Here is a 12,494-nt window from a genome sequence, read left to right as displayed (position 1 = left end):
CAAATGAACTCAACTAAATCACTAGAGAATCTCCCCTTCTATGTTTATAGAATCCTAAAGGCATTTAGGGAAAGCGATACAGGACAATGTTGGAGGGTGAATTCAACTGATATACTGTAAGAACTTTAGTAAATGTCACCATGTACCCCCCCACTACAACAATAAAAAAATTTAAAAATAAAAGGAGGCATTTAAAGTTTTGGCAAATTTCAATAAAATTTTACATATTACCTACTGAATTGTAGATTATGCTAATATAAATATGCTAAGTTTCCACACATATTTCCTTTCCTTTCTAAATAAAATTTTGGAGCTTGTACCTCCTATCATATGTCTTGGTGAGGGGCTTCCACAGGTGCCATGTGCATCCCTACCGCAAGTCCCTCGGTGCTCACATAGAGCTGATGACCTACAGGGCCCAACATCAGCCATTAAGCTGATAGGAAACAACACCAAGTTCAGTCACTCACAGCCATCGTATTTCACAGTTATTCACAAGAGTGGCAGATTTTCTTATATGTGTTTACCAGAATATGTTGGCTGATATGGATTATGAGCTAACCACAATAAGGATATAATATTCCACGCAGCAAACACAGCTTTAACCACCAGCTCATTGACTTCCTTTTCTCCTTTTGAATAAAGAGCAAAAACTTACTAGTTCTCTTGCTTCAGAAGTTAAGAAGTTTCAGAGTTTAGGCTGCTGTTTACTTTTAATTAAGGGCTCTCATTATTTCACATCTCTTTCAATCCATCCTGCAGAGGAGAGGCACATTAATCTTCAGAAAACAGGACCTCTTTTACATAATAAAAATAGGAACTCCATATAGCTGTGGAATAATTCTTCAAGCATCAAAAATGTCTAATGACATGTTGTGTTACTCTCTGCTCGATTGAGCTGGCGTCACCCTCTCCTGTTTTACTGAGCATCCAAATAAACATCTCTGCCACTCAGATGAGCCTTGACCTCTCCAACACCCCACAGTCAATACCCCCTGATATGGCTCTAAATCCTGTCATTGTTTACTCTCCATCCCTAACTTCCACTACCCACACTGTTCAACCCATTATGAACGCCAGATGCCTATCTTTTTGTTTTTAAGCTAGTCAGTTTCCCTCCTTCTGATATTACTTTCTTTCCTGTGCAGCAATGAATGTGTGTACAATTCTCTAGACACTTCCTCAGAACCCAGCCCTGATCAACCTAACCCCCTTCTCTTTCTTACTGCCAATCTGCCCTCTCCTACTGAAGAAAATCACAATAGGTAGATTGGTATAGAATCCACACAACCTTGGCAGGAGCCTCAATGCTGACTAGATATCCTTCCTCACTAAGCTCTGGGGTCAGCAAAAAGCCACCTTCACCACCCGCTCCAGACCCTCACCTAGCCCTCTTGCAGTCTCAAGTAGCATGTCTGCTGTCCAAGGACACTCTTTCTAACTTACCCAGTTTCTCATCTCCTTCCATTTCATCACAGAGCACGTCTGTATCAAACCTACCTAAGGCCATTTCTCTCACCAGGAGGGCAACAGTATAAAGTACAAGTCTCCTTTACCCCAATCCCAATCTGTGAACCCTTTGGACTTCCAGCAAAAACACAACCACGGGAACTATTCACCTTCTATAAAAGACACAGAAAGCCAAAAAAAAAAAGATAGAAAAGTTATCCTACAAGGTTCTAGAGAGATACAAAGAAAAATTCCTACAGGAATACAAGATAACAAGGTAAGACACATGAGGAAAATTTGGTTTTTAAAAGAATCATTGTCTTTTTTTTAGGATTTGATTTTTTTAATGGTTGTGTTCATTTATAATAGTTGTACAGAAATCTTGTTGTGACATTTCCATATATGCATATAATGTACTCCAGTTTGATTCATTCCCTCCATTGTTCTTTCTCTTCCTCCCCCACCACGCTTTTTTGAATAAATAAATCTATTAAAATATTTTTGTTTTAAATAAAATAGAGGGATGGCGTCTGGGTCATTGGCATGGCACTTGCCTAGCATGCATGAGGACATGGGTTTGATCCCCAGGTCCACACACAAAAACATAAATAAAATAAATGAAAAATAAAAAACTATACCAGACATGGTAGTACACACTGTAATGCCAGCACTCAGAAGGTTGAGGTATGAAAATCAAAAGTTTGAGGCCGGCCTGGTCTACATAGTGACATCCTGACTCAATAAAAATCCAACAAATAAATTACTACTAAAAATGGAGCTTCTACACAGGATACTTAAAAAACTATAGCTGCAAACATTGATCTACCATTTGATCCAGCAATACTACTCTTAGAGATATACCTAAAAGACTGTGACACAGGTTACTCCAGAGGCACCTGCACACCCATGTTTATTGCAGCACTATTCACAATAGCCAAGTTATGGAAACAGCCAAGATGCCCCACTACTGACAAATGGATCAAAAAAATGTGGTATCTATATACAATGGAATTTTATGCAGCCATGAAGAAGAACGAAATGTTATCATTTGCTGGTAAATGGATGGAATTGGAGAACATCATTCTGAGTGAGGTTAGTCTGGCCCAAAAGACCAAAAATCGTATGTTCTCCCTCATATGCAGACATTAGATCAAGGGCAAACACAACAAGGGGACTGGACTTTGAACACATGATAAAAGCAAGAGCACAAAAGGGAGATGTGAGTATAGGTAAGACACCTAAAAAATTAGCTAGCATTTGTTCCCCTCAATGCAGAGAAACTAAAGCAGATACCCTAAAAGCAACTGAGGCCAACAGGAGAAGGGGACCAGGAACTAGAGAAAAGGTGAGATCAAAAAGAATTAACCTAGAAGGTAACACACACGCACAGGAAATTAATGAGTCAACTCCCTGTATAGCTATCCTTATCTCAACCAGCAAAAACCCTTGTTCCTTCCTATTATTGCTTATACTTTCTCTACAACAAAATTAGAGATAAGGGCAAAATAGTTTCTGCTGGGTATTGAGGGGGTGGGGGGGAGAGGGAGGGGGCAGGGTGGGTGGTAAGGGAGGGGATGGGAGGAGGGAGAGAAATGACCCAAGCATTGTATGCACATATGAATAATAAAACAATAAAAACTAAAAAAAAAAAACAAAAAACAAAAAAAAACTATAGCTGCTTCTAAGAAGATTTAGGAAGTATATATTGTGGAGAGTAGAGCACATAAGCATAGCTATGTCAAATAAACTGCAGGCTGAGTTTGGCACAGCCCCAACCACAGAAGTGGCCAAGATGCAGCTCAACAGTTTTTCCTAAGATATTTACATTCAGAGAGAAGTGGTCACAGGTTCCTCCTGTTCCTGAGAATTACAGTGTCATGCCCTCCCCCCCCCAGAACTGCTGCTCCACCTGGTTTTGTCACTGTATATAATAAACCCACTGGAGGTGGAGAGAGCTGGTGTGTCTCCATCTGAGCACCCAGCCTACCTGGACCCAGCTTTGTGCATATTTTGTCTTCTGTCTCTTGTCCTTTCCGCACCTCCCGTCACCCCCCAGTTAGGTTTCTAGGATGAGCTCCTGTGGGATGCAAGAGAGAACATATAATAAACAACTAAACTCTAGTTAATTCTGTTGTTTTGTAGTCATGGACCCCTTGAACAATCAGATAAAACCTGAAAATTCTCAGAAAAACAGACATATGCCACACTAAGTTATAAATGTAATTTCAGGTAGCCTTCAGACCCCTGAAGTCTATTCTTGGGTCCTCAGTTAAAAACTCTGATTATTTAAAAAATTACTCTATTTATGTGTTTTTGCAGTTCTGGGGATGGAACCCAGGGCCTCACATACGGTAGGCAGGTGCTTTACACTGAGCAACCCCAAGCCCAATGAGTTCTTTTTATGTATTTCAAATGGGTAGCTACAGTCTCCATTCCTACTGTAAAACATCTAGACAAGTATGTACGCTACGATTCCTTATGCCGATGCTTGAGATAATGTTGACAGGCTGACTTCTATCTCTGATACCCTGAAAGTTATGAGATAGGAAGGAAGGGAGATAGGTGTAAGAATGAATGTGCTTAGCTGGGCACCAGTGGCTCATACTTATAATCCTAGCTACTCACAAGGCAAAGATCAGGAGGATTGCGGTTTGAAGCCAGCCCCAGGCAAATAGTTGTTGAGACTCTATCTCAAAAACAGGGCTAGCAGAGTGGTTTAAGGATAGCCTAGCAAGTGAGGGGCCCTGAGTTCAAACTCCAGTGCAGAAAAAAAAATGAATGTGCTTTCTTGAAATGAGTCATCCAAGAAAGCACATTTTGATGGGGTTTTGAGAAAAGAAAAAAATTCCAGAATAAGGGCAGTTTATTCTTAGGAGTTCTAAGGAAAAGGAAAGACAATAACACAAATGTGTACAGGAGGCGAATACCTTCCAGTGCTTTGAAGGCTGTGGCAGAGTAGATGTGTAGTGTAGGGTCTTGAGTGACAAGTTTCCTTGTCCTTAAAGCTTCCTGCTGGTCAATCCACCACACACCGTCAGTAGGATGGGAGACATCAATGGCTTCTGAAGGCTATGTAAGTTTCTACTCTACTCATTTTATAGAAAAAATGCCAACTTTAAGGTAGCTATGTTTTCCTCAGGTTTTTCAGCTTTTTTTCTCTTTGGAGAATTATTATTCTTATAGGAGGAAAAGAGTAAGACTTATATTCTTACTTCTCCTCGTCCCCCTTCAAATTTATAGTAAACTATGATCTGTTCAGCTTTCCGTGCAAGATAGGCAGGCCAACAACAAAAGTTCAGGGAGAGCGGGACACCCCAGTAGGTGTTCTGGATCTCTTTCCAAATACCCTGAAGAGCCAGGCAAACTGCACACTCCAGCAAAGGCTTTACAATTTACAGTTTTACAGAGTGTTACACAAGCATGTGGAACATTAAAATCTGTTTCCCCAGCCTAGACAGGTGCTTCTAGAGCAGAATTCTTGCTCATCAGTTTTCTGCACACAGACACACTCTGAGGCTTTCAGGAAAGGTTACCATGCAGGTTCATGAGGCAAGCCCTGGGCTTCCCCAGTTACACTGTGTGTGTGTGTATGTGCGCGCATACATGAGTGTGCATGCGCAAGCCTGTAGGCATCAAAATGTACAAAACTGTAATCAACTAAGAGACCACCTGCTAGAATAGAAACTAGCCTCCTGAAATACATACTTCTTATGGCTATTTTGAATAGATCATTCTGGCTAGCAAAAAGATGAGCTTTGATCAATATAAGACCTATTAGTTGGATTTTTAAACAGGAGTTCAAATGTAATACCAAGAAGAGAAACATCTTTTCTCTTCCTAGTCACCAAATGTTAATTATGTAACTAAAATAGGGAAGACACATGACAGCATTTCTAATTTCGGCTTTTTATAGTGCTTACCCAATGCTTTAGGTATAATTCTAATTAGCACAGCAAAGAACTCCACAACGAATCTAAAACTAGTTGAAGCAAAAAGAATCTACAGCAGGTAGGGATATAGCTCAGTGGCAAAGAGCTTGCCTAGACTGTACAAGTTCCTAGGTTTCATCCCCAACACCAGAAGAATAATTAAAAAAAAAAAAAAAAAAGAACCTAAGGATTACTTTGTAACTTGTTGAACATAAAGCCTTATGGTCAAATTTGGATTAAGATGTCACAAGTGAGTACACATAAAAATATTTTCAAAAAATGAAATTTTCAGCCAGGTGTAGTGGCTCATGTCTATAAATCCTTGTTACTTGGGAGGTAGAAATTGGGAGGAGCAGGGTCTGAGGTGGGGAAGGGGAGGGAGTGAAAGACCTGGGGCCGGTGGCTCACACCTATAATCCTAGCTACTCAGGAGGCAGAGATCAGGAGGATCGCAGTTCAAAGTCAGCTTAGGCAAATAGTTCGAGAGACCCTATCTCTCAAACAACCTGTCACAATAGAGGGCTGGTGGAGTGGCTCAAGGTGTAGGCCCTGAGTTCAATCCCAGTACCGCAAAACAAAAACAAAACAGTTAGTGAGACCCCATCTCAACCAATAAAAGCTGGGTGTGGTGGCCCAAGCCTGTCATCCTAGCTACACAGAAGAGTGAACCTGAGAATCTTAGTGTAGTCTAGGTTGAGTATAAACATGAGACCCTATTCAAAGAATAACTAAAGCAAAAAGCGCTGGAACGGGGCTCAGGTGGTAGAGCACCTGCCTAGGAAGTGCAAAGTCCTGAGCTCAAGACCTGCTATGGGGAGAAAAATCCACATCTTTCCAAGCAGCAGTGTTTCCACAAACTTCTACTCTTCTTTATTTGAGCTAGATCTGAGGGAGGAAATAATGCAGGTTGCTTTGTATGAATCCTTATGAATTATATAAGACCAGATTTAAATAAACATTTTCTATGTTCATAAGTGGAAAAAATGTAAAATTATCTTTGTGGCTTCATAAGGTAAAAATAATTCCACTAGGTTTCCATAAATAAAACACATTTTCACCAATAAGTCCTCATTGAAAAGTCTTAAGCAACGGCTTTCAGGTCATCCAAAAATTCTACTTATGATTAAGTTGTACATTGGTAATAAGTGTGCCTGTAGAAGACAGAGAGTGGACGACAAGGGCAAGGCACTGCAATAGTGAGAGGTACATTCAGCCTTAGACTGACACTTTCAAATACAGGAACAGTATTCTGTCTCATCATAAAGTTCACACACTTTAAGGAAATCATTCGCTTCAAAATTTATAAGATGCTGAGTGTGGTGGAACATCTTACAGTCCCAGCCCTTGGGAGGCTAAGGTAAGAGGTTCAAGTCCAGGCCAGCCTGAGCTACACAGCAAGAGCCCCATCTTAAACAAAACAAAACAAAACAAAAAACCATGTATAGTAAGTATTTTAAGAAGTTATTGTACCTTCATTCAAATTAGAAAACCACAACCACCTGATTCACGGAGTTTTCAAAGCACAGCTAATACAGAAAAAATTATTTAATCAGGTAGTAGTTTTCCAAGAAAAACAGGGTAACTATTCTCATAAGACTTTAACAGACAGTACAATTACAAAGAATGTTAATTCCTACTCACTTACATACTGTCAATTAAAATGTCAAATGCCCAATGTCAACAAAGGTTACTAAATGTGCCATTCCCTGTTTCAGAATTTAACTAAGGAGTCTAATGGGAAATTACTGCTTCATCAGTACTTTGACAGGCACACTCCAGCCTTCCTTTCCACACAGCAAATAATGATGGTGAACAAGCAAAAGACCTAAGACATGGCACAGTGAGGGTGTCACGGCAAAAGGGCCTCTCTCCCAGTGTGTTAAAGAGGATCAAAAGACCAAACAAGACACCAGAAAACTTCAGAATTTTTAAAGTAATGTATTTCTTTTAAGAATATCTTATATGAATTATTTCAACTGCTTGAAAAACAAAAGTATTCCCTTATTGAAAGGAAATAAAACATCCACCAAGGGAAAGATTGCTAAAACAAGGAAAATACCTTTGTTTGAATCTTGACGACCCTAAACTGGAGAGAAAAATGGTTTCAAGACCTACATATGTTAAGTTAGAATTCCTTAATACGAACATAAAAATATTGGAGGCTCAGGGCTTTTTTTTTCTGTGGTACTAGGACTTGAACTCAGGGCCTACACCTTGAGCCACACCACCAGCCCTTTTTTGTGAAGGTTTTTTTTGGGGGGGGATAGGGTCTCAAAAAAACTATTTGCCAGGGCTGGCTTTGAACTGCAACCCTCCTGATTGCTGCCTGAGCAGCTAAGATTATGGGAGTGAGCCACTGACGCCCTGCTGCAAGGGCTCTTTTTAAAGATTGAAAACTGCCAGACTTTCAATTATTTTTTCACAAATAACCAAAATTAATTTGCTAAGGCTGACTTGAAGGAATCTGTGTGCTTGCTTTCTTTTCTTTCTTCTTCTTTTCCTCCTTCTTCCTCCTCCCCCCTCTTGCTCCCTCCTTCCTTCTCCTCCTCTTTCTTCTTCTTCTTTCTCTTATTTTTTTCCTTCTAGATGGGGTCTTGCTATGTTGCCCAGGCTGACCCTGAACTCCTGAGTTCAAGTGAGTCTCCTGCCACAACCTCTTGAGTAGCTGGGACTACAGGTGCATACCACTGCACCCAACTTTTCTTTTTCTTTTCTCTCCTCTCCTCTTCTTTCCTTCCTTCCTCCCTTTCTTTCTTCTCTTTCTCTACCCCATTTCTTTCTTTTAGATTTTTGACACAGGGCCTTGCTACATAGCCAGGGTTGGCTTAAAACTCATGATCCTTCTGCCTTCACTTGAGTGTTTTAAAAAACAAATTTTACCATGTATAGCTACATGATATGCTGCTATAAGATACATATGTATAGTAAGAGGGTGATTACAGTGAAACAAGTAACTCACTGCAACATACTCACCCTCTCACATGTCTACCCATTTCCCCGGGTGGCAGGAGCAGCTATAATCTCCACAGAGGCTGTTATTAACTACATCTCTCAAGCTATGCAGCAGATCTTCCACCTGTTTATTTTATAGATCTGCTACTTAGTATCCTTTTACCTCTATCTCCCCACTTCTCCCAACCACTCTCAGCTGTGCTTTCTTTCTTATCCAGCTACAACTGGGCCAATGGACAGTCAACTAGTTTTAAATGGAAATGAAAACACTCACTTCTACAGAATATGCACACATCTCTGACAAAACAAGAATATCCAATAACTACTCCCTTCCTCAGTTCTGCATTCGATGGTATAATACACTCCACACAATTTCTATACTACTGACTGCCCAGGCCATTTAAAACTTCTTTACTACTGTAGAGGCTGGGAAGGGGACTTGTTTCCTGCACAAAATTACAGGAATATTGATTAAGCCCTGAGGCTAATTTTGACATTGACTGTAGATATAACACATTACAACTGAAGTACTTAGGGAAACACATTAGAGCACAGGGACCAAAGACAGAAACAAAGATGGGTCTGATTGAACCCCACTGAGGTCAGCTGGCTTCAGGGTCTTCTTTGAGCTCTGAACCACAGCTGGGAAAAACGGCTTACAAGCACCTGACAGTATGTCAACTACCATGATTCCTGTTAAATTTCCCCAAAGCCACCAAACATAAACTCAGGTTCCCAGAGTTTTAGAGCCATAAAAACATACCCTCTTCCTTTCAAAATGTCGTTAATTTTTTTTATTGACCTGAATAAGAAATACCATGATATAGAAAAGCACATTTCAAAACTATTAGACATATCTGAAACTGGTTCAGAAACTAATTACCACAGCAGGTACTCTACCTGTTCACAAAAAGATTCAGTCTTGAGTGGTTCCTCAAGCTCTCCCTACTGAATGCCAACAGAGTTAGCAGACAAAGACTCACACAAGTGCCTTGACACACTGTTGACACGCATATGTAAATAGTTATAACAATGACACCCCAGGAAATGACTGGGCACTCTATTCATCTCATGAACCTCACTAGACTCCTTGCTCACTAAAGGAACACAGAGTTCAGTGTCAACACCGAGAGGAAGAGACTTCTTAGAACTCTTCTGGCACGGAATCTACAATCTCCTCACTTTGAGGATGGTAGCATTTCAAAAAGAAACAGCAGCAAAGGTGTTTTCCGTTTACCTGTGCAGAATCACTGGCATGTAGGAAGGCATTATAGCATCAAGTGGCAATCTTGCAGACCCGGCCTGCCCACTGAAGGAGGCATTAGCCACCTGTCACTACTGACACCTGAAATGGGGCTGGCCTGACCAAGGTGTGAGTGTGAATGCACACCAGAATGTGCACCTTTAGTATGAAATCTTGAAAAGTAGCTCATTTTCAACTGTAATCAGCTACATGTTGAAATGACATAGGATGAAATATATTACTAAAAATTAATTTCTTATGTGGCTTGCATTATATTTCATTTGAATGCTGCTGCTATAGACCTAAGTCTTAATTCTGATGGCATGCCAGAATTAACACTTGGTATTTCACAATATAGTTATTTAAAAACTAAAAGAAAAAGCAAGGGCTGGTGGAGTGGCTCAAGCACTAAGAGTGCCTGCCTAGCAAGCATGAGGCCCTGAGTTCAAACCCCAGTACTGCCTAAAAGAAAGAAATAAAAGAAAAAACAACCAATTTAATTGAGAGTGTTAAGAAAAATAACATTAAGTAATCATAAGAATAATCAGCAGAATCACTTTTTCTTGGCATAGTTTGAAAGAAAGATTACTACAGAAGGGCCAAAATAGCACAGGATGCAAAACCACAACCCTTAAGAAAATGAGATGGAAAATAGTTTTTTTTTTTTTTTAAATAAAGTGGGTCTATATGCAGACTTTCAAAAATCCATCTTCAAAGTGAAATGGACATTGCTTTCATCTTTAGCACCCAGAGCCTTCAACAACAACAACAAAAAATTTGTAAGATTCTGTCATTGTGTTATTCAAGCACCTGAAGCCACAAACAAATGAACCATTGACACTATAAAAAGGGAAATAGCAGGGTGGGTGTGGTGGCCACAGCTGTAATCCTTACAACTGGGGAGGCTGAGGCAGGAGGACGCACAGGTCAATGCCAGCCAACCTGGAAAACACAGCTGAACCCTGTCTCAAAAAGACACGCTCTGGAGGGTGTAGCTCAATGGTAATGTGCTTTCCTGGCATGTGCAAGGCCCTGGGTTCCATCCCCAGTAACCAGGTAGGGTGGGGATAATTACCAATTCTCTTTCTCCAAACCAAAGGACAGTTACACCACTCAAAAGCAAAAATAAATAACCCATTTCTCTAGGACTGAGTGGGTTACCTTTGGCTCACAGACATCATGAAATAAAACCTGTTTTAAAGTAAGTACTTCCTGGTGGTAAGGGAGGGGGTGGGGGCAGGGGGGAGAAATGAACCAAGCCTTGTATGCACATATGAATAATAAAAGAAAAAAAAATAAAAAATAAAAAAATAAAATAAAATAAATAAATAAATAAATAAATAAATAAATAAAGTAAGTACTTCCTGCAAGAAGTACATTTATTTTTTATGGTACTGGGGATCAGACCTAGGGCCTTAAGCATGCTAGGCAAGCACTTTACCACTGAGCTACACACCCTGACCTAAAAAGAACATTTTAAAAGTGAGAAATTCAAGGGTGAATTGTGTCCTCCTCTACCACAAGACATCCTGTTTCTTCTTCTTCTTCTTTTTTTTTTTTTTTTTTTTTTTTTTTTTTTTTTTTAAGTTAGGCCTCCAGGGCTCTTGGGGGGAAAATCTAGCATATTTATTAAAACTTTTTTAAAATAAGAGGAAAAAGCTTTCTGGGTGTTCAGAGAACACACAAGTCACCTCTAGAAATACTGCAAGAAGGAAACTAAAGAAGAAAAAACTTAAGGAAATGAAGCTCAATGAACGAATCCCCAGGGCTTCCATCAGACAGTTTCTATGGTGTCCTAACAAGCTAACAATTCAAAAAAGGGCACGTTGAGCTGTCGGTTCTTCACGTGTTTGAGTTTCATCAGCAAAGGCCAATCGTCAGACTACTGGCCAGGTGATACATTCCTCAGAAGCCTTTTCCTCTTGCATTTAAATACCAAGCTCAATTACGCTCCAGTACAGTAAGCAGAAAGGATTGCACCTATTTTCAACTAGGGAGTTGATTGGCTGCAGCCTCCTGCCTTGGTGGAACACATAATGGGTAAAGCTCTTTCTGATGTGATCCCCAAACACCAAAATCACCCTCCAAGAATCGGGTATTCCAACATTGCCCAACTCACGGCCAAAATTCCTATTAGAGCATCCTATTTTTAGAGTCTTTGAACTGGTCTTTTAAATTGCACTCTACAGTACAATGTGCTGGCTCAACTAAGTTTACAAAGGGAATAAAATAAGCATCCCCAGGTTTCCATCATTTTACGCGTAGGAAGGAATCTAAGCTTTATTAAATCTTCAATTTCTTAAATCCTAAAGTCTTTCAAACATGCAAATGAAAAATTTGGTAAACCTTGGCCCAGAGGCAGCAGGCGGGGGACACTAGGAGGTTGCTGACCACCAAGGTGATGGTGGTGGCGGGGGACCCAGGTACCCGAGAATGAAAGGTGTCGGGCAAGCGGGGGACCCATGGCCGGACAGGGACAGGGGACCCGCTGCCCGCCGCGGGAGGGCGGAGGCGGCGCAGCCGGAGGCCCCTGCATCCCGCGCTCCCTCTCCTCACCTGGGAGTCCGAGGCCACAGGAGGGCTATGTTCGGACGCCGGGTCTGTTCCCAGCCCCGCTCGCTGACATGGCGGCCGACGAGCTGTCACTGAGCTTGCTCGGGTCTCCCGCGGCTCGGGTGGATTAGACGCCTCCTGCCTTTCCGCCCCGCCTCCCTCTGCGCACCCCTCCCGGCTAGCTGGCGGACTGGCGGCCCAAGACCGCGGAGCATAGAGCGCGAGCGGCTAGAGAGGAAGCGCCGAGGGCGGACAACCATAGAGTTCGCGCCTGGACACAGCCGGATGGTCCGTCTCTCCCCGTCAGTCCACTCACAAGCCTCCCGCGGCTGAGCCGGTGCGGAAGCGGAAGTGACGAAAGAAGGCAG

General features: G+C 41.3%; 1 protein-coding gene across 3 annotated transcripts in view; it reads right to left on the bottom strand.

Moving 5' to 3' along the window:
* The window catches only part of Cnst (consortin, connexin sorting protein), an 85,825-nt gene extending 73,364 nt beyond the window's left edge, over window positions 1-12,461 (bottom strand). Inside the window, exon 1 of one of the 3 annotated variants that reach the window (XM_074048807.1) lies at window positions 12,130-12,461. The gene's annotated coding sequence lies outside the window, so the exon portion shown is untranslated. The remainder of the gene's footprint in view (window positions 1-12,129) is intronic. The other 2 variants (XM_074048806.1, XM_020151681.2) reach the window with 2 other exon arrangements.
* Between the last annotated feature and the right edge of the window lie 33 nt (window positions 12,462-12,494).

This window comes from Castor canadensis, chromosome 11 (genome assembly GCF_047511655.1).
Source record: "Castor canadensis chromosome 11, mCasCan1.hap1v2, whole genome shotgun sequence".
In the NCBI taxonomy this organism is placed as follows: Eukaryota; Metazoa; Chordata; class Mammalia; order Rodentia; family Castoridae; genus Castor; species Castor canadensis.
The sequence above is the reverse complement of the archived record's forward strand: the minus strand, read 5'-3'. Positions and strand labels throughout refer to the sequence as shown.